The 26224-nt window shown below is 39.6% G+C and overlaps 1 long non-coding RNA gene across 3 annotated transcripts in view; it reads left to right on the top strand.

The window, feature by feature from the left end:
* Positions 1–2293: 2293 nt before the first annotated feature.
* Positions 2294–26224, top strand: part of LOC133237492 (uncharacterized) — a 42004-nt gene continuing 18073 nt past the window's right edge. Inside the window, exons 1-4 of one of the 3 annotated variants that reach the window (XR_009733214.1) lie at positions 2294–2608; positions 4751–4816; positions 11088–11304; positions 12894–12996. This is a non-coding gene — a long non-coding RNA (uncharacterized LOC133237492). Of the gene's footprint in view, positions 2609–4750; positions 4817–11087; positions 11305–12893; positions 12997–19625; positions 19710–26224 lie in introns of those variants that run through there. The other 2 variants (XR_009733213.1, XR_009733212.1) reach the window with 2 other exon arrangements.

Consider the following 26224-nt stretch of genomic DNA (forward strand, 5'->3'; position numbering starts at 1 on the left):
GGTCTTGTAGGTCTTCATAGAACCATTCAACTTCAGCTTCTTCAGCATTACTGGTTGGGGCATAGACTTGGATTACTGTGATATTGAATGGTTTGCCTTGGAAATGAACAGAGATCATTCTGTCGTTTTTGAGATTGCATCCAAGTACTGCATTTCAGACTCTTTTGTTGACCATGATGGCTACTCCATTTCTTCTGAGGGATTCCTGCCTGCAGTAGAAGATATAATGGTCATCTGAGTTAAATTCACCCATTCCAGCCCATTTTAGTTCGCTGATTCCTAGAATGTCGACATTCACTCTTGCCATCTCTTGTTTGACCAGTTCCAATTTGCCTTGATTCATGGACCTGACATTCCAGGTTCCTATACAATATTGCTCTTTGCAGCATCAGACCTTGCTTCAGTCACCAGTCACATCCACAGCTGGGTATTCTTTTTGCTTTGGCTCCATCCCTTCATTCTTTCTGGAGTTATTTCTCCACTGATCTCCAGTAGCATATTGGGCACCTACTGACCTGGGGAGTTCCTCTTTCAGTATCCTATCATTTTGCCTTTTCATAGTGTTCATGGGGTTCTCAAGGCAAGAATACTGAAGTGGTTTGCCATTCCCTTCTCCAGTGGACCACATTTTGTCAGATCTCTCCACCATGATCCGCCCATCTTGGGTGGCCCCACGGGCATGGCTTAGTTTCATTGAGTTAGACAAGGCCATGGTCCTAGTATGGTTAGATTGACTAGTTTTCTGTGAGTATGGTTTCAGTGTGTCTGCCCTCCGATGCCCTCTTGCAATACTTACCCTCTTACTTGAGTTTCTCTTACCTTGGGCGTGGGGTATCTCTTCACGGCTGCTCCAGCAAAGCGCAGCCAATGCTCCTTACCTTGGATGAGGGGTATCTCCTCACCGCTGCCCTTCCTAACATTCAACGTGGGTTTTGTGCTATATTCTCAGTGGCTCAGTTGTGTCTGATTCTTTGTGACCCCATGGACTATAGCCTGCCACTGTCCTCTGTCTATCGAATTTTCCAGGCAAGAATATTAGAGTAGATTGCCATTTCCTAGTCCAGGTGATCTTCCCAACCCAGGGATCAAAACTGCATCTCCTGCATTGGCAGGCAGATTCTTTACAACTGTGTTACTATGTAATAATGAATGTATTTTGCATGAATATAAAGTTGAATAATGAAGCACAAATTGGCATGCAAATATTTAACAATAAATATTTATAAGCCAATTTTGACATTTCTGATTCTAGACTAAAAAAGTACCTGGAGTTAAAATAATTTATATCTATAGCATATAGAAATTACTTGAGAGTTCCGGTCTTGATATGATAATATGACATGACTAACAGTGATAACATGTAAATAGTTTTGGTTCCATTAATAATGGAATGTTATGCCAGTGGACATTTTTCCTACATTTTTTCAGTCATCATGACCATATTCCTTGAAACACATATTTCTAGGCTTAGGGAACTTCTCATGGATATTTTATAAGGGACTGTTGATTGGAAATGGAGCTAATAGTTTAATATTTTATTTATTAATCTATTCATTTATTTCTTTCCTTATTTTATTCCATTTAATAAATTATTAAAGGACTTCCCTGGTAGTCCAGCAGTTGGGATCCTGCTTTGCAGCACAGGGTACTTGAGTTTGATCCCTGGTCAGAGAACTAAGATCCCATGTGTAGTGGAGTGACTAAGCCCGTGCACTGCAATGGAGCCTGTACCACAGCCAGAGTCTGTGGGCCACAGTGAAGGATCTGCATGATGCAACAAAGATTCTGCGTGCCACAGCTAAGACTGATGTAACCAAATTAAATAAGTAAACCAATATTAAAAAAATACATTATTAATAATGAATGAGTATCTAAAATATGCAGATACTCTGTTGGTGCTATGGAGACAAAGATAATTAAGACCTTGTTCCAAATCTCAAGACAGGCCTATTTTAATAGAGGTGAGACAGGTAAATAGATAACTATAATGCACAATGATGGAGGGCAAGCAAGTCTGGTGTTCACATTAATTTGAGATCACACAGTAACAATATCCAATAATTAGGAGTCCTCTGTCCTGTCTTATTCTAGTATTTTATATTTGACTTATTCCTGGGTTGGGTGATTGGATTAACTATTATTCCTCCCATTTTACAGATGGGAAACTTTTAGGCAAAAAATAAGGAATTTTATCCAAGGTCACCAAACACAGGTGATGGTTCTTAAGGCTTTTGTCTTAAGGGCCTCACTGTTGCCAGGAGACCAGGAGGCCTTTCCAATAACTCTGAGCATATCTTATCTCCTTGGAAACAAATACACAAAACACCATATTGATTGTTTTATCAGTTGCTAGCAGATAAGAATTGGTGCTGACAGTAATTCAAAGTATTAGCTCTTTGTGAGGCAATTTATTGTGCTTGTGACAAAGCATAGCCTAGGGAACCTAGAGATTTAGAGGGCTTTATTGTAAACCCTTGGAGTCAACACAGTACCTCTCTCTTCACTGGAGACAGATCAAGGCTGAAAACATTAAAACCTACTGCATTCACACTAAGCATGGTTTGGGATTCCAACTCTACTCATCAGGAGACAAAACAGGAAAGAAATTGTAAGTAAGGCTGACAACAGTTCTGTGTCTTAAGGCCATTTGGGCCCAGGGGAGATCATGTCTTAGAATATTGCTACTTTTCTTACCAGAGTCATAGTGACCTTTTAATATTTATCTTCTAGCAGAATATTTCTCAGACTCTTAGTTGAAAAACTCTCAGATCAAAGCATGAAATACTTTCAGCAAGTGGAGTGGAGTAGAAGATTAGAGCTTTGTCTCCCAGGGCCTTGTCTACCCAAATTAGGCAAGTAGGTGGTACAAATTGGAGTTCAGAGCTACTGCTAGGGTTCTTGGAGCTCAAGTCACAAACCACTGTTAACAGTTTTATTAATTGTTTAATAACAGTTTTAAATTGTTTTGGAATCACAGTCTTCTCTATTATTTCTAAATATTGTATTTGTTCAGTGTTCTAGACTCTCAAAGCACACTCATACACTTTGTTTATTAGCTACCTTTCAAATAAGCATCATAATTAAATGCTTTACATACATCATCTCATTTAATCCATGTCTGGCCTCAGCTACCAGGGCAGGGCAGGGTGCCTCAAGCCAGGCTGGATTTAGGGCAAAAAGCCTGCTGCTCTCAACTCAGTTGCCTTCTGTATCCCCCTCTCAAGCAGAGATGAAGCTCAGGGCAATATTCCACAGGCCTCCTTCCTGTGGAGGAGGAGGATAATATCCTCCTAGATATTATCATGTCTTGGAGTACATCATGTCCTCACACTGCAGGTTGTGCTGAAAACCTGATGGGGAGGTCCCTCACCTCCCAAGCATGGGGCAGGGCAGAAGCTGCCGGACCTCAGCTTCTCTGGTCCCTTGTCTTTCTTACATCACTTTTCACAGGGTTTTCTCTCCAGACTCCTGGGCCTGTTTGGTTGAATGAAACATAAGACATTTAGGAAATTCTGTCAGGAGAACTTTCCTTAGGCCAGTCCATCCCTCACCTGTGACCTCACTGCCCTGATACCTCAAAAACCTGTCCAGTAATTCTCAAACTTTACTACATATCAAGGACTTTGAGATTTGTTGCATGTGCTGACATTGAGATGTCTCCACAGAGTTTATTTACCTCAGTAGATAGGAGTTTAGAGCCCAGGAATCTGCATCTTGAATAAGGATTCTCCCCCTGCTCTCCTTCCACCTCCCCAACCAGGTGATTCTTACGTATGATTTTAGAGTCATACTTTGAGAAACATTGTTAGGCCCTGGAGACCCACTGCCATTGCCTCTGTAACAAGCTCTCCCTGTTTGGGAGAAATTTATTGAATAATGTTTTTAACACAAGAATATAGATAAACAGTTTATTTCATTTAGGGAGAAAGTGTCAAGTCTATAAAAATAAATTTACACACCACCACTAGACTAACCTTTTCAAATTTAGCACTTGGATTAAGGAATCAAGGTAATTTAATAAAATTAATTGATTAATTTCAGGTCTTTTTTCTTCACTTTGGTGCTTTGAAGATGAATTTCATATTTTAGAGCCATCTCAGGCCACTTTCTTGAGAATCTATGTAACAGCATTTGACAGGTTGTGCTTGACTTGTTCAGAGCCTTTGCTGTGTATGACAGGAGCAGCCTCAGCATCACTGTTCAAAACAGAGCACAGAACAGGCTGGGGAGGCTCTCAGTTAGAACCTAAATCTCCCCCTCTGACCACTCCAGAGTAGGACGTCGACTGAGGCTAACATCTACCTGACAACTTGGTTAAATTTGTTGACTTGACTTTGTAAATAAAAAATATGAATTTAATTCAGTTTTCTTTTCTTCAACCAAACAAGTATACTGGATAATGCAAGCCAATTCTTTGAAGAATAGCAATCATCATTATTAACAAAATGACATGGCTTAATTTTGTTGATATGAATTTGCTTTGTCAAATAACCACTTTGGAGTTGAAATCTAAAATCTGAGTGTATTGGGGGTCTGATTGTCACAGTCAGCAAAGTTGCCAGCATAAACTGTTCTTTGTAGATCTTGGTTAGCATGATTCACTCTGCTGATAACAAAGGACAATCAAAACTGCAGCCCTAGATTGGAATTTACCCTGTACTCACACTGGATGTTCTATTGCCAGAAGTTGGAAAGGCTAAAATTACCATAAGTTTAATGGGACCCATTTAATCCATTTCATTTCTTCCAGATAGAATGCCTTGAAATAATCTAAGAGATTCATAGGAAATTTCCATTGCAAAGCAGAGTCCTCCAGGTAAGGAACCCATGTTTAAGTCCAGATATAGGATGAGTTCTATCATTCTGTTCTTTAGCCCAATTGTTTGCATTTCAGTAAATATCAGGGTAGTGTTGGAAGTGCATTTGGTGAGGAGTTAGATACAGAAGTAGTCCACTGGCTGCCACTTAGGAAGTATAACCTTGAGAGAAAATTTTCCTCACTTTTAACTCTTGCTTGGGCTTCCCTAGTGGCTCAGATAGTAAAGAATCTACCTGCAATTCATGAGACCTGGGCTTGACCCCTGGGTCATATATGTAAAGTGCTCAGAAAGGTGCTTGACATGTAAAGTAACTTTCAGGAAAATTTAGCTGATATTGGCTGTTTCAGGGCTTATAGCCTCCTCTGTGAACCTGGAATAACAAAACTCCTTGCTTAATTTATTAAAAAAAAAATATATATATATATATATATATAATTACAGAAATAAATGGGTTTTGGGAACTGTGAAGAGCTGCATCACTGTGCGATTTCTTTTTTCTTTTTTTTCCTTTTAAGCGTTAGTATTGAAGCTTCTTGGCAGAAGTAGATTTGTTGCAGTTTTTGTGGATTTCCCAAAGGGAGATAAATATATATTAACTCTTCAGTTCCACTAGGGCCGAAATCCAGAATAACCAGACAGCAATGGGTAAGGGAACACCTGACATGGGAATGGCATATAGGTTAATGCCTACTTGCCACCACTGCTGGAGGCATTCACAGTGGTCCAAGGGGCTATCAGAATGATGTTTCTGTGATGGAGAAGAGGGATGAGATAAGGGCTCATGATAAACAGAGGCCATGGTAAATGATAGATACTTCCTATGAAGATTTCTAGTTTAGGTTTTTGGGCCTATTCTGAGGTCCTATAGCAAAATTGAAGCATCAAAATCTAGTTTTCCTTTTTCCTAACTTTCAGTTAATATGCTTATACCCGTCCTTTCAAAGTCCATGTCCTTTCTGCTTATCTAGCCTCCTTGAATCCTTTTAATGTGTAGTTTAGAGGAAGTCACCAATGGGCTTCCCTTGTAGCTCAGTTGATAAAGAATCTATCTGCAGGGGAGGAGATCTGGGTTTGATTCCTGGGTCAGGAGATCCCCTGGAGACAGAAATGTCAACCCACTCCAGTATTATTGCCTGGAGAATTCCATGGGCAGAGGAGCCTGGCAGGCTACAGTCCATGGGGTTGCAAAAGTCGGATATGAATTAGCCACTAAACCACCACCACCACCAATGCTTTCAGTTCGATTAAGTTCAGTTGCTCAGTCATGTCCAGCTTTTTGTGATCCCATGGACTGCAGCATGCGAGGCTTCCCTATCCATCACCAACTCCTGGAGCTTGCTCAAACTCATATCCATAGAGTCGGTGATGCCATCCAACCATCTCATCCTCTGTTATCCCCTTCTCCTCCTTCCTTCAATCATTCCCACCATCAAGATCTTTTCCAGTGAGTCAATTTTTTGCATCAGGTGGCCAAAGTACTTGAGTTTCAGCTTCAGCCTTCAATATTCAAATGAATATTCAGGACTGATTTTCTTTAGGATGGACTGGTTGGATCTCCTTGCAGTCCAAGGGACTCTCAAGAGTCTTCTCCAACACCACAGTTCAAAAGCATCAAATCTTCAGTGCTCAGTTTTCTATATAGTGCAACTCTCACATCCATACATGACTACTGGAAAAACCATAACTTTGACTAGATGGACCTTTGTTGGCAAAGTAGTGTTTCTGTTCTTTAATATGCTGTCTAGAGTGGTCATATCTTTTCTTCCAAAGAGCAAGCATCTTTTAATTTCATAGCTTCAGTCACCATCTGCAGTGATTCTTCAGCCCAAGATAATAAAGTCTCTCACTGTTTCCATTGTTTCCGCATCTATTTGCCATGAAGTGATGGGACCAGATGCCATGATCTTTTTTTTTTTTTTCTTCTGAATGCCGAGCCTTAAGCCAACTTTTTCACTCTCCTCTTTCACTTTCATCAAGAGGCTCTTTAGTTCTTCTTTACTTTCTGCCATAAGGGTGGTGTCATCTGCATATCTGAAGTTACTGATATTTCTCCAGGCAATCTTGGTTACAGCTTGTGCTTCATCCAGCCTGGCATATCCCATGATGTACTGTGCATATACCAGGAATCAGAGATCAAATTACCAACACCCATTGGCTCATTGAAAAGGCAAGATAATTCCAGAAAAACATCTACTTCTGCTTTATTGATTATGCTAAAGCCTTTGATTATGTAGATCACAACAAAATGTGGAAAATTCTTCAATAAATGGGAATACAAGACCATCTTATATGCCCCCTGAGAAATCTGTATACAGGTCAAGAAGCAACAGAACTGGACATGGAACAGACTGGCTCCAAATTAGGAAAAAGTACATCAAAGCTGTATATTGTCACCCTGCTTATTTAACTTATATGCAGAGTACATCATGCAAAATGCCTCGGTGGAGGAAGCACAAGCTTGAATCAAGATTGTTGGGAGAAATACCAATAAACCTCAGATATGCAGATGACACCACCCTATGGCAGAAAGTGAAGAGGAGCTAAAGCGCCTCTTGATGAAAGTGGAAGAGGAGAGTGAAAGGCTGGCTTAAAACTCAACATTCAAAAATTAAGTTCATGGCATCCAGTCCCATCACTCCATGGAAATAGATAGGGAAACAATGGAAACACTGAGAGACTTTACTTTCTTGGACTCCAAAATCACTGCAGATGGTGATTGCAGCCATGAAATTAAAAGACGCTTACTCCTTGGAAGAAAAGCTATGACCACCCTAGACAGCATATTAAAGAACAGAGACATTACTTTACCAACAAAGGTCCATCTTTTTTGCCACTTTTTCTTTTATCTTCTGCTTCTGTTAGGTTCATTCCATTTCTGTCCTTTATTGAGCCCATCTTTGGATGAAATGTTCCCTTGGTATCTCTAATTTTCTTGAAGAGATCTCTAGTCTTTCCCAGTCTATTCTTTTCCATGATTTCTTTGCACTGATCACTGAGGAAGGTTTTCTTATATCTCCTTGCTATTCTTGGACACTCTGCATTGAGGTGGGTGTATCTTTCCTTTTTCCTTTGCCTTTAGCTTCCCTTCTTTTCTCATCTATTTGTAAGAAATCAAACCCAGGTCTCCCACATTGCAGGTGGATTCTTTACCAGCTGAGCCACAAGGGAAGCCCAAGAAAACTCAATGGAGTAGAGTATCTTTAATGGACTGGATATCTATCCCTTCTCCAGAATGTCTTCCAGACCCAGGAATTGAGCCAGTGTTTCCGATATTGCAGGCTTATTCTTTATCAGATGAGCTATCAGGGAAGCACCTAGCAATGCCTTGGTGGAGAAATTATTCCAGTGTTTCTGGGTGTACTAGCAACTTAAATGTTCCTCTCAGAGTAAAAAATTTCCAAGGATGAACTTGGTTAAAACATTTTAAGAGACCAGCTCTGAGTACTTTAGTGATGCTGCTGAAATCGTAGGTATCCAGAGAGGTATGTGTTATATTTATGCCAAGGCCTAGCTTTCCTCAGAGGGGAGGAAAAGTGAGAACAGGAAGATTTAGCACTAAGTGAGACTTTGAGGAGCTTTTGTTATTACTGATCAATAAATAAATTCAAAGCTACTCAGTTAAAAAGAAAAAAAGACTCTCATGTAAATTCTGATAAGACTTTGGCCATGTGACTCATTGTATTCTTCTTTATTCAGAATTCATTTTCTCTCATACCTATATTTGATTTCAATTAAAAAAAAAAGACAGCTTGCTTAATCTTTCCCACAAACTGATATGGTGTATACCTGAATGAACGGGACAATTTTCCTTATAAATTATGTATAAAATCCTCAACCACCACCTCTCTCAGAGACTCAAAGAAAATTCAATTTCTCTTAGCTTATTTTTTCATGGTTCTTGGGATATTCATTTCAGATTTTCCACTCATTTTTATAAATGTCTTATTTATTCAAGCTCCTCATAGAGGAAAGTAATACTGTGCATTGCTGATTTTATTACTCTGAACGGGTTACAATATCTCCTCTGGAGCCAACACACTAATTGATTTTAAAGTTTCTGTAAATGTGAGGACGTCTTCTCACCACACACTGCAAAGGTGGACGTGTGGCACAGTGGGAAGACCCTGGTCCTAACTGAGACATGGGACTCTTTGATTCTAGTCGTTCCCCATCCTTCCTTGCCCCAGGAATGTCTCTGAGCCTAGAGAGCTTCATCTACAGCATGAAAACTCCTTCATTGCCCTAAAGCAGTTCAAGCAGGCATTAGAGCTAGTGATCTCAATGTCTCTTTTAGTCTTAAAGTGTAGGGTTTGTCCCAGAACATTCTTCTATAGTCCCTCTAGATCTCTTGTCAAGATTCTGCTCCTACATACCCTAGACACACACTGTTTTAGTCAGAACCTTCAGCCACAAAAACCAGAAATGAGAAGGGTAAAAATTGATATTCTTTGTCTTGATAGCAAATGTTCTTCAACCATGCTTTGAGGTAGGAATCTAGGGTGGTGTGAAGGACTCTGTGATGAATATTTGGAGACATAGATCAGTATTTACTGGACTGCATGCTGCAAGCTTAGTTGCTAAGTCACATCCGGCTCTTTGTGACCCTGTGGACTGTAGCCCGCAAACTCCTCTTGTCCATGAGATTTCTCAGGCAAGAATACTGGAGTGGATTACCATTTCCTCTTCCAGGGGACCTTCTAGAGCCAGGGATAGAACTCGCATCTCCCGGATCTCTTGTTTTGGCAGGCGGATTCTTTACCACTGAGCCATCTGAGAAGCCCATTTACTGGACTGGTTTCATCTTAGTTAGTGGCCATAGCTGACTTTGCTTTCACTCTCCTCATTAAAATATCCTGCTATTTTATATTTTCTCTCATTACCAAACTCGTTTAAAAAACCAAAACAATACTGGGACGACCCTGAGGGATGAGATGGGGAGGGAGGTGGGAGGGGGGTTCAGGATGGGGGACACATGTACACCCATGGCTGATTCATGTCAATGTAAGGCAAAAACCACTAAAATATTGTAAAGTAATTAGCCTCCAATTAAAAAAAAAACAAAAAACAAAAAACAATGTTCTTATAATCAGTGCCTTTTCCTGACTGTTTCTGCAATATCTTTTTGTTTTTAATCATCAGATAGATCTTTATATGCTGATGAAAAAGAATCTTTGACTTGGCTGCTGTTTGGTTTTCCAGTTCCTCTGAAAAGAATTCCAGATTTTAACTTTTGTCTTTGCTGACCTCCACTACTTGCTTCAGGACTTGTCATGCTCTTAACTGCACAGCTGCTTAGATTCGAGTCCACTCTGAGATATTGTGCTCCATACCTGTCTATTGTCTTGTTCTAAAGTTTCCACAAAAAAAAAAAGAAAAAAGAAAAAGAAGAAGAAAAAACTGATTATTTGACCAAACTAGCCTGTCCATGAATTTTCTTTTCTCACCTCCATCTTCTTGCAAAAATGAACAGATATAGAGTAGTTGGAAAGTTATGACCATAATAAGTTGTGAATAATCTTTCCAGTCCTATTTGCATAATTTGCAACCAGTAGGGAATAATATACATCTCTTCATGGAGAATCTAGGAAACTTGAGATCATAGAAACTTGCCAAGTTAATACATTCATTCACACTGAAAAGAGAAATCTAAAAAAAGTGATTCTACATTTGGGTTTCAAGTGCCAAAGAGAAAAAGAGACGAAAAAACAGGTTTTAAACCAACCTAAATAAACTTGAATTTACGTCTCAAAGAAAGCAAATATCCATTCAGCAGATTATTTTTGCCTTTCCATGCTACATAACTCATAATTACCTTACTGGGTGAAATGGAAAAGAAGCAAAAAACTAATTTAGAGTCTGTGGGGCTACCTTTTCCTCAGCCAGCACACTGCAGGAGAGGGTGCGAGCCACTGTGCAGATGCCCCCGTTCTCTGGGGCACAGACCCCACGTGAGAAACAGGAGGAAGGTGAAAGGAGAGAGAACCGTTCTCTTCCGTTCTTTGATCTCTGATGTCCCCTCATTCTTGTACCTTCACATGCTCACTGTGTGGAGAGATTCTATCGTTGTATTCCTTAAATTCAGAGGTCTTTTTCTACTTTTGAATCTGAAAATAAAAACATAGTCATAAAGACGAAGCAGGTTATTTGCTTTTCTATGAACCAAAGAATCAAAGAAATAATTTGGGATTCAGGAGGCAGTTAAGTCATATTTTAGGGAAGGTTTTCCTGCAGAATTCCATGGCATGAAATAGATTTTTTCCAATGCAGCTGGAAAATAACAGCAGTATATGGTTCATCTGCCTGGAACATTCCAGAGGCAGACCTAGTGAAGACAGAAAAGTGGAGGAGATGATAGTCCAGATGAAGGACAATTCATTCATAAGCGGAGGCAAAAGCAAAACCAAAAGCCAGCTTCTGAAATATCTCATGTTTTGAAGAAGGGCCACATCTGCTTTGGAAGGTCTGCAGCTTCTCTCACATACAGGTAGTACGTGTCTTTAAATGATTTTTAAAATTTGAATTTATTACCAGATAAATCACATCCCATTAGATAATGGTAAATCAGTGATAGTCAATGATAAATCACATTCCATTAGAAAAAAAGAATCCAGGAGACAGGGATATTTGAGGCTTTTTGACCCCCTACCCCCAACTCCCCCACTCCCTCCACCTGTCTACCCCTCTATCCCCCTATCCCCCACATCCCCCTGCCCCTGCTTTCCTTTGCAGGGCCCTCTTCTATAGGCCTCTGGGGGAAGCCTACAGCTTTAAGATCCTCAGGCGATTTCCTCAAGTTTCAGCTTCTGTAGCATCTCTGATGAATGCATCTGGACTGGGGCAGGAGGCTGAGCCGCACAATGGCACTAACATTTCCCTGCTGCCTTTTAAGTCATAGCTCGGTGGTCTTGCCCTTTCCTATTTCATGGATTTGCTTTCTCCATTTGTTCTTAGTTGATTAGGAAATTGCTGAACACAGAACTTTTCCTTGTCCATAAATATCACCTGAGTTACACAGCATGGGGAGAGAACTGCTATTTGTTTGGTTCACCGACTTTGGGACTTTTTGCAAATTAAAGGATTTGAGAGGATCTAATATGGCCATATAATCAGATAAATCTTTAGGGTCATGTTCTCCCCTTGGGATTTTCATTTAAATTAGTGTAATAGAAGGTGTACTCAGGCATCGAAGGACAGGATACTAAGTCCTCTCTTAGCAACCAGATGCCAGTGTGTGGGGGAGCCTTGCTTTGTATTTAGGATTTCAGATTGTTATGCTCTACTGTGCAACACGGTTTCACTTCCTAGAGGACTTTAGAAAAGGAATTGCTGTTTTTATTGGCACTCTGTCACGTGTTTCCTTACTGACAGATAGTGGGCTTTTGAGATATATCTGGATTTTGCAGTGATATTTGGAATGGATGAAATTGAATAAGTCTAACGAAAAATTTGTCGCATGCTATCTGTGTAGTCTCAGGTCTGCATTAGGTTTTTTGAAGATGGGAAAAGTCTTTCTATGAAAGAAAGTTAAAATTTAGTTAGAAACAAAATCCTATGTTTGGGAAACCACAAAGAAGGCAGAAGCATTCACAGAAGTGCTTATCTATGTGGTCACAGATGGGAGGGAACACAGAAATCTGAGAAGCACCACCATTAGGCTGAGAAAGTGGCCCCTAAGGAATTAGCTATATTTTATGCATTTCCAGCTGATTGATGGCCCATGTATTATAAGAAAATAGCATTATCTAAAGTTCTGCAAGCCGTTTCTAGTTGTACCCTTGCAACTAGAACCATTTGAAGTTTTTCAAAATTTTTATCTCCTTTACAAAGGCTTTGTCTTGAAAAAATTCCAATAACTGCTTTCTCCGCTTCCTAAGAGTATCTTAATGTTTGCTTCTATATATTTAAGCTTTTGTTTCAAGAAGATAATCTGTGTAAAGCAGAAGAGTGTTTGACTCATACCAAATTTTTGTAGTCTCCACTGTTATAATTTACTAATTTCTTCTTGGAACATTATTGACTCTGATATTATTTTTGTTTATGCTGATCAATAACTATTTATTGTTTCTACTGAAGGACTAGTACTTTTCTAATCATAAGGAAATACACCAAAAGGGCAAAAAGTGCCATCAAGGAGTTTCATGGAGAAGGAAAAATAATGGATGTAAAATTTTGAAAGGTAAGTAGTTAGCTATTTGAGTAAATAGAGTTCAAAGGGTTCTTGGAGACAGTAGAACATAGTAAAAGCCATAATGATTGGAGAATTAAAGAATGAGGACTTTGCTGAATATTTAAGTGTTGATGGAATTTAGAGAGGGAGAAGAGATATGGCACATGACTCCACGTTTTATAACAGCTGAACCTGTCATCAGTATTCATTATGCATCCAGAAGGCACATCAATGGATATCATGAAAAGAAAAACAAAACAAAGAGAGAAAGTAAGAAAGGAGAAAACATTTACTATTTCACTTGAATTCTTACAATTAGGAGTTGGGTGGAGTTATTCCCATCTTACAGAAAACAAAACAAAACAAAACTGGTTCAGAGAGAAAAATGGTTTCAAGACTGAATTCCTGTACCTTCAAGACCCTGCCTGTTTTGTTCCTCCATGCTGCCTCCCAAGACATTTTGGCGCACCTTGAACTATAAAAATAAAACAGTGTCTCAGATTCAGACAATCCCTCCTTTATTCAACTTTGGGTCCAAAGATGCAATCATGGAAAATTACCCCACAAGGCTGACCATTATAGTCAGAATAGGAGTTTAGACAAATTCATGGGCTCAAGGTCATCAAAAGAGGTAGGAATTGGGTTGAGTAGCATGGAGATGGAGCTTAGAGGATGACTTAGGATCAGACTAGATTTTGACACATTTTGTATCAAACCAGAATGGTATCCAACATAGGAATTTATGAACTTTAGTAATCCTAGTGTCTTCTGCAAAACAGCCTGCATTGTCTGCTGTTCCTAGTCTTCCAGCTACGAGTCTCAGATTAAACCCAAACAGATAAGTTTGCAGGAGAAGGCAGTGCACTTAGGAAAAATCCACATGCCCAGAAAGCAGATGCTTGAGAGCCTGTTTATCTGCCCTAATCAGGTCTGAAAGAGGGAGGAGATTGCTGTAATGGAAATAAGTAGAATAGGCAGTTTTATGCCCAAAGTATTTATATCATCTATTAAAGATATTACTATAGTCCCTTTTCAGTGATTTGCTGGGCAGTTAAATTCAGACTTCAGTTCAGCTTAACACCCTCAAGTGGTTGTTTTACATAATTTATGTCACCAGGATTCTTTCTGAACTACAATCTGACCTTCACAGGTTGGGGAAGAGGCTGCACACTAAGGCCCTCCTTGGTTCAGTGGGGCTCCAACAGGAAGATCAAAAGGCTTGGTTTCTTCATATCGACTCTTAACCCCAAGCCAGGGCTGTGTTGAAAAGGCAGATTTATCTTGGCATACTAACCTTGGTTGTGTGTTAATCTGTTAGCACCCATCACTAGACAGCCTTTTGTGTGTGTGTATATCTTGTGTCTGTAATTAGGCTACGAACTTTACAAAGGTAGCCACACATCTTATGCTAGATCAACTAGCTTAGTTTTTGTGCTCATCAGAGCTTCAACAAAGGTTTTCTTAGTTTGTCTTGTAAGGACAAGAAGTGTGAGAAGTAACAAGAAGAAACAAGAAGAGAAAATGTTACATTATCCATACTTAGATTTTCCTTTAATAATTAATTTTCCACTCATTTCCTCCTTCCCACCCCAAACACACATACCATTCTCATCTATCCCTTTTACCTTTCTCAGTCCATTTGAGACTGCTGTAACAGAATACCATAGACAGAGTAGCTAATAAATAACAAATTTATTCTTCACAGTTCTGGAGTCTAGGAAGCCCAATCAAAGCTCCAGTAGATTCGTAGTTCTGTTTCTTGGTTCGTAGATGGCCATCTTTTTGCTGTATCCTCACATGATAGAAGGGCAAGGGAGTGCTCTGGGATCTCTTTTATGAGACACTTTTTACATTCACAAGGAGTCTGCTTTCCTGAATTAATTACCTCCCAAAGGTGCCACAATCAAATATCAGCAAAATTAATTTGGGGAGAGGCACAAGCATTTAGTCTATGATATAATTTTATTCATATTATTATTTATATACTTTCTTAGCTTTCTATCCCTATCTCTCTGCCTATTCAAAATTCTTTCAATTTCTTGAGCTGATGGATATGTGTCGCTTGTGTCTGCCCAGGACTCTTCTTTTTATTGTCGTTGTTCAATTGTTAAGTCATGTCTGACTCTGAGACCCCATGGACTGCAGCACGCCAGGCTCCTCTGTCCTTCACCATCTCCCGAAGTTTGCTCAAACTCATGTCCATTGAGTTGGTGATGCCATCCTACCATCTCATCCTCTGTTGTTCCCTTCTCCTCCTGCCTTCAATCATTCCCAGTATCAGGGTCTTTTCCAGTGAGTTGGCTCTACACATCAAGTGGCCAAAGTATTGAAACTTCAGCTTCAACACCAGTCCTTCCAATGAATATTCAGGGTTGATTTCCTTTAGAATTGACTGGTTTGATCTCCTGCTGTCCAAGGGACTCTCAAGTGTCTTCTCCAGTTGCCTTATTGATTGCCTCTTCTCCATCTCATGGGTTATGAGGAGACTCAGTCACAGTGCCTCATCTACTCTTGGTTTCAGGGATAAGCATTCAGCCGGGCTGTTGTACCCTCATCCTCTGTTCATGGTATTCTGTCCACAAGGTGATATCACGTCCAAGCAGACACAGTAAGCTTGCCTCTAAGAGACTAGGTAGGTGGAAACTGGAGAGGAAAGATGTTTGTCTCTGGGGTCACAGTGAAGACTGTGTGCTCAGAGATTGGAGTGGCCCTCTTTCTGCCATATGAAAAGAGCTTCCAGAAAAAGAAAGAACCTGTGAGGAGATGAGTGCTGAGATAGGGATGGAGGTAGAGAGTGTGAAAGTGTGACAAAAATGAGGATATCATTTGCACATTTGGATCCTGACATGCTTGAAACCAGCAATATTCCTGGGGTTTTGGTTAAAAAATACATTTCTTTTTTAGTTTGATTTCTATTATGAGACGAATAGCTTCCTGACCATTTGTGCTAAATTTTATCTGTTTTCTCCAGTAGCCTTCCTGGCTTGCTCTTTTAATGGAATTCTTTACTGTTTGTATCAAAAGTGTTGATGTTTTCTACAAAATCCTCAAGTTCCAGGACAGTGTTTTCTTGGCTGCTTGTCTCAAGTCTGGTGCCTGGCTTGGGGCAGGGATATACAATAGATGTTTTATAAAGATCTGTTTCTTGAAAGAAATGTGCAGAGAAGTTAATACTATTTCCAGAGTATTTTCTCAGTCTTTCTATGACCTAAGAATGTCAAAAGACACCCCTACAAGCTCTGGAACTGTGTGAAGTTGTGTGATGATTACTGCTCTCCCTTACTTCCTATTCTGCATGCCATGTTTCATTTTTCTCTCCCACACATTTGCCAGAGAGATCTGATCTTATGAACATATGGTGTCCCTAGATCACATAGAGTAGTCTAAGCTACTAGTTTCATCCACCATCACACCAAATGAGTCTCACACTTGGGTTTTCACAGTCAGATGAGGCTAAAATTCAAGCACAAGCAAAATGAAAGCTTGATCCATACAGTTATTTATTTCTTTATAATTTAAGGAAAACAAGTTTTCCCTTCTGTATCACATTCCTTCCAGATAAACCCACAGAACTGATACCCACTTTCATGCCTCTAAGCCATGATGTTAACTAATCTGTAAGTAATAGATTATAGAGGACAGAGCATTTCATGGGCAGAGTTGCCCAAAATGGGTCTGAAGGTCTATAAATGAATAGGTCTTTCATTTTTCTCTTTCCCAAGGGTCTCTTTTTACCTATATCCCTGATAGGCAGTAAACAAGGAGTGTGTGCTAAGTTGCTTCAGTTGTGTCTGATTCTTTGTGACCCTATGGACTGTAGTCTTCCAGGCTTTGTCTGTCCATGGGATTCTCCAGGTAAAAATACTGGAGTGAGTTTCCATACCCTTCTCCAGGGAATTTCCCAACCCAGGGATTGAACTGCGTCTCTTATGTCTCCTGCATTGGCAGGCGAATTCTTTACCAACAACTAGCTCCATATGAGAAGCCTGAAACAAAGAGGGGCAACTGAAATTCTTTGAAGGCATTTAAAGACCCCAGAAATGCAGACAAGGCTATTCACGTAATTCAGGAGAAAATGTCAATATATTCTAGATTAATTTTTATGTACACATTTTTACATTTTTGGTGCATTTTATTACTGGCTCGCACTGCCGTCACTCCTCCATGCAGTTATACATTTCAGTGATTTGTCTGAGGTTTATTATTTCAGAGTGCCTTTGACTTTGTATATGTGTTAACAGTAATGGTTAGAAATTTATTGTCATATATTGACAAGTTAAGAATAAAGAGGTGAGGCAGTAAGACAGTATCACATATTTGTTAACAAAGTGGGTTCTAAGTCAAGGAAATCAGATACAAAAAGCCACATATTGTATCATTTATTTTTATGAAATGTCCAGCATAGGCAACTCCATAGAGACAGGAAGTAGGCTAGTGGTTGCTAGGGGCTGTGGATGAGGAGTGACAGCTTATGAGCAGGGATTTCTGATGGGTGATGCGTTGTTTTAAAAATGTTTGTGGTGATGGTTGTACAACTGTAGTGAATAGACATAAACTGGATTGTATATGTTAAGTAGGTAATTGTAAATGTTAAGTAAGTAAAGTGGATGGTATGTGTATTAGTTTGGTAGGGCAACAGTAACAAAATATCACATACTGGGTGGCTTAAAAAATAGAAGTATATATTTTCTCATAGTTTTGGAGACTACAAGGCCAAAATCAAGGTATCAGCAGGATTGGATCCTTTTGTGGCCTGTGAGGGATGAATCCATTCCAGGCCTTTCTTCCTAGGTTACAGATAGCTGTTTTATCCTCCGGTGTCCCCGCGTTGTCTTCCCCCATATCTACCTTTGTCCTCATTTCCTCTTCATATAAAGACAGCAATCATATTAAATTAAGGCCATCCTAATGAATGCATTTTAATGTAATCACTTCTGTGAAGCCCTATCTCCAAATATGATCACATTCTGAAGTAGCAGGAGTTAAAAACTGAACATATGAATTTTGGAGGAGAACACAATAATCCCACAACAGTATGTGAATTATATTTCAAAGATGCTCTTATTAAAGAAAGAAGGACTCACAGACTTAGAAAACAAACTCATGGTTATTGAGGGGAAGGGATAGGTAAGGACTTTGGGAAGGTCAGTACCCACTGCTATATTTAAAATGGGTAATCAACAAAAACCTGTTGAATAGCACATTGAACTCTGTTCAATGTTATGTGCCAGCCTGGATGTGAGGGAGGTTTAGGGGAGAATGGATACATGTATATATATGGCTGAGTCCCTTCACTGTTCACCTGAAACTGTCACAACATTGTTAATTGGCTATCCTCCAATGCAAAATGTTTTTGGTGTTATTTAAAAAAAATAAAAATAAATTGTTAAAAAAAAAAAAGAAGGAAAGAAAGGAAGGAAGGGGATCTGGAGTCAGGCATCTTGGGTTCAAATCCTAATTTTTTAAATGACTAGTGACTTTGAGCATGCTACCAAGACTCTCTATGCTGTATTTTTTACACTTATAAAATGATAATAATAGTAATATTTGCATTATATAATTACTAGGAAGATTAACTATGTCAATACCTATAAGATGCTTAGAGTACTGCCTGACATATGCTGTGCTGTGCTGAGTTGCTTCAGCAGTTGTGTCTGACTCTTTGCAGCCTATGGACTGTAGCCTGATGGCTCCTCTGTCCATGGGATTATCCAGGCAAGAATCCTCTAGTGTGTTGCCATGCCCTCCTCCAGGGGAATCTTCCTGACCTAGGACTCAAACCCATATCTCCAAGCATCTCCTGAATTGCAGGCAGGTTCTTTACCCACTGAGCCACCTGGGAAACACTGCTTGACGTATAGGAACCATTCAATACAAGTTAGCTGTGATTACTGTAGATATAGTAAAGGTAAATTGAGTTATTTTATGAAGAAGAAAGAGAAATCTGACGATTACTGCTGCTACTGCTAAGTCGCTTCAGTTGTGTCCAACTCTGTGCGACCCCATAGACGGCAGCCCACCAGGCTCCTCTGTCCCTGGGATTCTCCAGGCAAGAAGACTGGAGTGGGTCGCCACTTCCCTCTCCAATGCATGAAAGTGAAGAGTGAAAATGAAGTCGCTCAGTCGTGCCTGACTCTTAGCGACCCCATAGACTGGAGCCTATCAGGCTACTCCATCCATGGGATTTTCCAGGCAAGAGTACTGGAGTGGGGTGCCATTGTCTTCTCCGAATCTGACGATTAGGACATGGAAAAATGCCTCTTCTATGATGGCAGGTTATTTTTCTAGACCTATTAAGAAGGTTTGAAAATAATACCTTCCCATCTAAGGGTGACATGCTTTGAGACTATCCATTAATATATTCAGCCTATATTCATTGCATATCTATTAACTGAAGTCTGTATTAGTGACATTTTGCATGTCTTATGTATATCAGGACAGATATTAAACAACTGGTTTTACTTATCTTCTCTTACTTATTAATACATTTTTAGGATTCTTTTTTTCAGGTTTCAATAAGATAATTTCGGTTTTGTTTGTTATAGGGAATATGCATTGGAGGAACAGTTTGTAGTTTTCTGCTAGAATATGTTTCTCAATCAAAATTTAGTAATTCTTTTCTGATTTATGATCAACAGTTGTGTTCTCACATCTACCAGACCCCACTTCTGTCCTGAAGAAGAGCTGTGAGATTAACAGAAATGTTTGAAATAAAGCCTCAAGGCAGCCTATTTGAATGTGTATTTATCAAGTCCTTTCCCCAACATCCAGGGTTATATAGTCCTCATTCTCTTTGTTCCGGAGCACATGACGTTGTGGTCCCCTCTGTTGATGCTCTAGGTGCTTCTTGACCCACAAAACCACATGAATCCAGCTTGAAGGCTGGGTTTTATTTATCTCCATTTTCATATGTCTTTCTCACAAGCTTACTGAAAAAAAAATCTGCCCTCTCTTCCTACTTATATATAAGACAGGCATGAGAGGTGCCATAAATGAGATATACATGTATTTCTTAGGAACAAAACAGCAAACCCTCTCTGGCACACAGGAATAAAAGCTTGCAATGGACTGTTTCATCCAATTGTACTCCTCTAAAACTCTCTCCTATGTCTTCTCTAATTTCCTATTATCTGGAGCATCATCATGGAAGTAATAGGGATGTTAAACCAAACTCTAGGTCTAATGAGAATAGAGATGAAATTATTCTTTGGAGTGAAATAAATAAATGAAAATAAACCTGTCTCCTCTAAGAGAATGCCCCAGCAGGTAGCTTACTAATGAAAACAATGATTTTCAAGGGGGTGTGCACTTCAAAAGTTTTGACAAAGTATTAGTTTCTCAGAGACTTTTCATCTGCAGGAGAAAACAATATGATTAGACTTCAGCCTTACCTTCACTATTTGAAATCCGAGGGAATGATTAGGACAATTACCCACTCCCCATTGCACCCCTCCCCAAAAGTGAAAACTTGGTCAAGGAGCAGTGTGGCACAAGCTTCATATAACTAATTGGAGCAAATATTCAGCATAAGGCACGGGAAATTAACCACCAAAGTCTCATTAGCATTAATGGAAATTGCACAGCTATTTCCCTCCCCATTGTGTGCAATATTTACTTCATAATGTTTATCCTGTCATTCTACAACTTCCGGCAGAAAGCAATGATTTAGGCTCATGGGGTTGAAAATTCTGTTGAGTTCCTTGTCAGATCCTCCTCACCTTTGTTCATGGACTGAGAGGATGGCTTTTTGGCTTAGAATGTGCACATATGTAATGTGTATATATATATACGCCTCTTATCCTTACCCTGGTATTCCCCTTCCCTCACAGATAGACACTATAGGAATCCATATAAACGTTTTTCTGACACCTTTGCTAGAAATCAAAGAATTCCAAACTCAAGATGTGTGAGTAGTCTGGAAGGATCAGTTTGGCTGGAGTATATGAAAAGGCACCTGTTAGGGTCCTTTCGGTCTCTCTCCATCTTCACATACCACCGCTCCACTACATAGCACAGCTACAACCTCTCCAGGCAGCACCAAGCTCTCTGTTTCACTGCATCTGTGGAGTCATATTATTCAAATCTTTTTCTTTTTAATTTACTATTTTCTCAATGAATGGGAAGATTTTGCATCTTTCTAACCCTGCTTACTTCCTCTTTCCCACAAGTCTTGTCTACATGAGACTTTGGGCCACACTACGTTGCTGATGTACCTGTGGTCCATGGTGAACACCTGCTTGGTGTTCCTGGGACTTGGGGCCATGATGGATCCCTGTTATCAGTCTGACTCATGGATGGGCTGGAGTCAGTCACACAGGCACTCCACACCTACAGGAGTAACTCCAGTAAAATATATCACCTCACACTGGTCTGAATGGCCATCATCACAAAGTCTACAAACAATAAATTCTGGAGACAGTGTGGAGAAAAGGGAATGCTCTTGCACTCTTTGTGGGAATGTAAATTGATACAGCCACTATGGAAGATGGTATGGAGATTCCTTTAAAAACTAGGAATAAAACCACCGTATGACCCAGCAATCCCACTCCTAGGCATATACCCTGAGGAAACCAAAATTGAAAAATACACATGTATCCCAGTGTTCATTGCAGCACTATTTACAATAGCTAGAACATGGAAGCAACTTAGATGTCCATTGATAGATGATTGGATAAAGAAGTTGGGGTACATATACACAATGGAATATTACTCAGCCACACAAAGGAACACATTTGAGTCAGTTCTGATGAGGTGGATGAACCTAGAACCTATTGTACAGAGTGAAAAGTGTCAGAAAGAGAAAGATAAATATTGTGTTCTAATGAATATATATGGAATCTAGAAAAATGGTACTGAAGAATTTATTTTCAAGGCAGCAGTGGACAAATAGACATAGAAAATAGACTTATGCACGTGGGGAAAGGAGAGGAGAAGGTGAGATGTATGGAAATTACCATGTGTAAAAGAGATAGTATTTTATCTGTATCAATCTCTACGGGTTGGATGGGGTGGAAAATGGGAGGGAGGTTCAAAAGGGAGAGGATATATTATGTATCAGTTCAGTTCAGTTCAGTCCATTCGCTCAGTCGTGTCCGACTCTTTGCAACCCCATGAATTGCAGCACGCCAGGCCTCCCTGTCCATCATCAACTCCCGGAGTTCACTCAAACTCATGTCCATGTAGTCGGTGATGCCATCCAGCCATCTCATTCTCTGTCGTCCCTTTTTCTTCCTGCCCTCAATCCCTCCCAGCATCAGGGTCTTTTCCAATGAGTCAACTCTTCGCATGAGGTGGCCAAAGTACTGCAGTTTCAGCTTTAGCATAATTCCTCCCAAAGAACACCCAGAATTGATCTCCTTTAGAATGGACTGGTTGGATCTCCTTGCAGTCCAAGGGACTCTCAAGAGTCTTCTCCAACACCACAGTTCAAAAGCATCAATTCTTCGGTGCTCAGCTTTCTTCACAGTCCAACTCTTATGTCCATACATGACTGCTGGAAAAACCATAGCCTTGACTAGACGGACTTTTGTTAGCAAAGTAACGCCTCTGCTTTTGAATATGCTATCTAGGTTGGTCATAACTTTCCTTCCAAGGAGTAAGCGTCTTTTAATTTCATGGCTGCAATCACCATCTGCAGTGATTTTGGAGCCCCAAAACATAAAGCCTACCACTGTTTCCACTGTTTCCCCATCTATTTCCCATGAAGTTACAGGACCAGATGCCATGATCTTTGTTTTCTGAACGTTGAGCTTGAAGCCAACTTTTTCACTCTCCTCTTTCACTTTCATCAAGAGGCTTGTTAATTCCTCTTCACTTTCTGCAATAAGGGTGGTGTCATCTGCATATCTGAGGTGATTGATATTTCTCCTGGCAATCTTGATTCCAGCTTGTGCTTCTTCCAGCCCAGCATTTCTCATGATGTATTCTGCATATAAGTTAAATAAGCAGGGTGACAATATACAACCTTGATGTACCCCTTTTCCTATTTGTATACCTAAGGCTAATTCATGTTGAGATTTGACAGAAAACAACAAAATTCTATAAAACAACTATCCTTCAATAAAAAAATAAACAACAACAAAAAACTTGGACATACTGTGTAAAGAAGCCAGAAAAAAGGTATACATACAGTATAATTACAGTTATATGAATGTCAAAGTGCAAATGAAACCAAATTATAGTATTCAGAGACAGCATTCATGTGTTGATAATATTCATGCTTAGGATGAAAACTAGAAATAAACACAAAAATGTGATTATTTTGAAACCAAAATAGTGATCAGTAGAGGCACAGAGCAGTGACTAGGATGAATCAGAGGGGCTTTCTTGACTTATGTGGTCATTACATATCCATTTTGTAACAAATCTTTGAAAATTGATCAAACTGGTGCATTTATTTGCATTTTTTCACAATAAAAATTTAAGCGTATACAGTGAATACATAAGTGCACAGACCTCTCCTTTTCTAGTTATTTTCTGACAATTTTGTGAAATTGTTATTATCACCATGTTAATTTTTCAAACCAGATTCAAACCATCTTTCTCCATGTTTCTGTGTTAGCCCTACATGTGACCATGTGGTAAATAGTTAATATGCTAAAATGATTCTAAAAATAAAACAAGTTATAAACAACTTTGATTCAGTTTTGGAAAAGTAGTAACATATGAAGTTTTGAGTCTTGCTGGGAAGTTTTTGCTGGAAGCATTTGGTATCTACCCTGCCTTGACAGAAGGACTCCTGTCTCTATGATGATATGCTACTTACCTCGATCCCTCCTTAAGATTAGGACACGGATTATCTTTGCTAATGGTGTTAGGAAGTGTTCTCATTTCATTCTTTTACACATAGTTGTCCAATTCTTCCAGAACCACTTATTGAAAAGACTATTTTTTCCCATTGTATATTCTTGCCTCCTTTGTCAAATAAAAAATGCCCATATGTGCGTGGATTTATCTCCAGGCTTTCTATCTTGTTCTATTGATCTATACTTCTGTTTTTGTGCCACGACCATACTGCCTTGATGACTGTAGTTTTGTACTATAGTCTGAAATCAGGTAAGTTGATTCTTTCAGCTCCATTCTTTTTTCTCAAGATTGCTTTGCTATTTGGAGTCTTTTGTGTTTCCATATGAATTGTGAAATTTTTTGTTCTAGTTCTGTGAAAAACGCCAATGATAATTTGATAGGGACCACATTGAATCTGTAGATTGCTTTTGGTAGTATAGTCATTTTCACAATACTGATTCTTCCAACCCAGGAGCATAAAATATCCCTCCATTTGTTTATGCTGTCTTTGATTTTTTGTTATCAGTGTTTTATAGTTTTCTGTATGCAGATCAAAATGGATTAAAATATGTAAGACAAGAAAGCATAAAATTCTTAGAAGAAAACATAGGCAGAACACTCTATGACATAAATCATAGCAAGATCCTTTATGATCCACCTCCTAGAATAATGGAACTAAAAAAAAAAAAATGTGGGACCTAATTAAACTCAAAAGCTTTTGAACAGCAAAGGAAACTATAAACAAGGTAAAAATACAACACTCAGAGCAGGAAAAAATAATAGCAAATGAGACAATTGATGAAGGATTAATTTCCAAAACATACAAGCAGCTCATACAACTCAATACCAGAAAAACAAACAACCGAATCAAAATATGGGGAAAAGACCTAAACAGACATTTCTCCAAAGACATTTGGATGGCAAATAAATACATGAAGAAATGTTCAACCTCACTCATTATTCAGGTCAGTTCAGTTCAGTTCAGTCACTCAGTTGTGTCCGACTCTTTGTGACCTCATGAATTGCAGCATGCCAGGCCTCCCTGTCCATCACTAACTCCCAGAGTTCACTCAAACTCATGTCCATGTAGTCGGTGATGCCATCCTGCCATCTCATCCTCTGTCATCCCTTTTTCCTCCTGGAGCCAATCCCTCTCAGCATCAGGATCTTTTCCAACGAGTCAACTCTTTGCATGAGGTGGCCAAAGTACTGGAGTTTCAGCTTTAGCATCATTCCTTCCAAAGAACACCCAGGGCTGATCTCCTTTAGAATGGACTGGTTGCATCTCCTTGCAGTCCAAAGGACTCTCAAGAGTCTTCTCCAACACCACAGCTCAAAAGCATAGATTCTTTGGTGCTCAGCCTTCTTCACAGTCCAACTCTCACATCCATACATGACTACTGGAAAAACCGTAGCCTTGACTAGATGGACCTTTGTTGGCAAAGTAATGTCTCTGCTTTTGAATATGCTATCTAGGTTGGTCATAACTTTCCTTCCAAGGAGTAAGTGTCCTTTAATTTCATGGCTGCAACCACCATTTGCAGTGATTTTGGAGCCCCAAAACATGAAGTCTGCCACTGTTTCCACTGTTTCCCCATCTATTTCCCATGAAGTGATGGGAGAAATGCAAATCAAAACTACAATGAGATACCACCTCACATCTGTTAGAAAGGCCATAATAAAAAAAAAATCCACAAGCAAAAAGTGCTGGAGAGGGTGTGGAAAAAAGGGAACCCTCTTGCACTGCCAGTGGGAATGTAAATTGATACAGCCACTATGGAAAACAGTATGAAGATTTCTTAAAAAAAAAAAAAACAACTAGGAGTAAAACCACCATTGTTGTTGTTCAATCATCCAGTTGTGTCTGACTCTTTGCAGCAACAAGGACTGCAGGACTCCTTGTCCCTCCACCATCTCCCAGAGTTTGCCCAAGTTCATGTTCATTGCATCAGTGATGCTGTCCTGCCATCTCATCCTCTGATGCCCTCTTCTCCTTTTACCTTCAATCTTTCCCAGAATCAGGCACTTTTCCAATGAGTAGGCTGATCACATCAGGTGACCAAAATATTGGAGCTTCAGCATCAGTCCTTCCAGTGAATCTTCAAAGTTGATTTCCCTTAAGATGGACTGGTTTGATCTTGCTGTCCAAGGGACTCTCAGGAGTCTTCTCCAGCACCTCAGTTCTATGGCATCAATTCTTTGGCATTCTACCTTCCTTATGGTCCAGCTCTAACAACCATATGTGACCACTGGGAAGAACACAGCCTTGACCATACCGACCTTTGTTCGCAGAGTAATGTCTCCACTTTTCAACACACTGTCTAGGTTTGTTATCACTTCCCTGCCAAGAAGTGATCATCTTCTGATTTCATGGCTGCAGTCACTGTCCACAGTGATTTTGGAGCTCAAGAAGAAGAAATCTGTCACTACTTCCAGCTTTTCCCCTCCTATT

The sequence above is a fragment of the Bos javanicus genome, chromosome 24 (assembly GCF_032452875.1).
Source record: "Bos javanicus breed banteng chromosome 24, ARS-OSU_banteng_1.0, whole genome shotgun sequence".
NCBI classification, from domain to species: Eukaryota; Metazoa; Chordata; class Mammalia; order Artiodactyla; family Bovidae; genus Bos; species Bos javanicus.